Genomic DNA, 960 nt, shown 5'->3' with positions numbered 1-960 from the left:
GAGAGAACATGCAGCTCATTGCGCTGTGCCAATATTAAAATATTGCGGCATCTCAACGCAGGCCTCGCTCTTTAAAGGACGCTGTTGCTCTCGGCTGATCTGGAGTCAGCTTTGCCTGTTGTGCATTGTATGTTAAAGATTCAAAGGGGAGATGATGAAACTGAATCTGGATCCGCAAGATCCTGACGCATCAGAAAAGATCTCGCGTGGCTTTACATCCCACCTTCGCCACTAATTCCAGAGAGGAGCCAAGAAGACAGAGGTCTCACTCTGATGTTATTTCTGGCGTGAGGAAACACGCCGCATGCACAGTCAGCTGCGTGCGTGGCCAATCCCCGGCCAGAGGGGATGTAGAGGGGGAAAACCGACGTGCGTTTAACAGACGAATCCAGATGAGAGGTTTTACAAACTGATAAACCCTTAAAACAAATGACAAGTGTCGTTTGTGTGGCTAAAACATGTGATAAAATAGTCAATATTAGTGCTGTAAATGTAATTAATCTAAGAAGAACACATTACATGTGTGCACGTGTTTCCCACAGATTAAAGATTGAGCTATTAGAATTATGGGATGGATTTGTTTCCTGATTACTTTTTCTCGAGTGAGTTTTTCTCCTTGCTTTTGTGCATTCTCACCGGGTTCATATGGATGAATGGATGAATGGATGGATGAATGGATGGATGGATGGATGGGTGGATGGATGAATGGGTGGATGAATGAATGGATGAATGAATGAATGGATGGATGGATGGATGGATGAATCGGTGGATGGATGACTGGATTTGGTATCGGGTCAGCCGCACGATTTTGCAAACCGATGTCAGAGTGACTCCCTGAGCGAATAGAGGATCTTTGTTACTACAGCTCGGGTCTCCTCTCTCCTCCTCTTCCTCCTCCTCCTCCTCCTCCTCCTCCCACTCACTGCTCCTCTCTGCCTTCTCTCCTCGCCTCCCCCCGGC

This window comes from Brachionichthys hirsutus, chromosome 7, assembly GCF_040956055.1.
Source record: "Brachionichthys hirsutus isolate HB-005 chromosome 7, CSIRO-AGI_Bhir_v1, whole genome shotgun sequence".
Classification (NCBI taxonomy): Eukaryota; Metazoa; Chordata; class Actinopteri; order Lophiiformes; family Brachionichthyidae; genus Brachionichthys; species Brachionichthys hirsutus.
Note: the sequence above shows the minus strand (reverse complement) of the source record.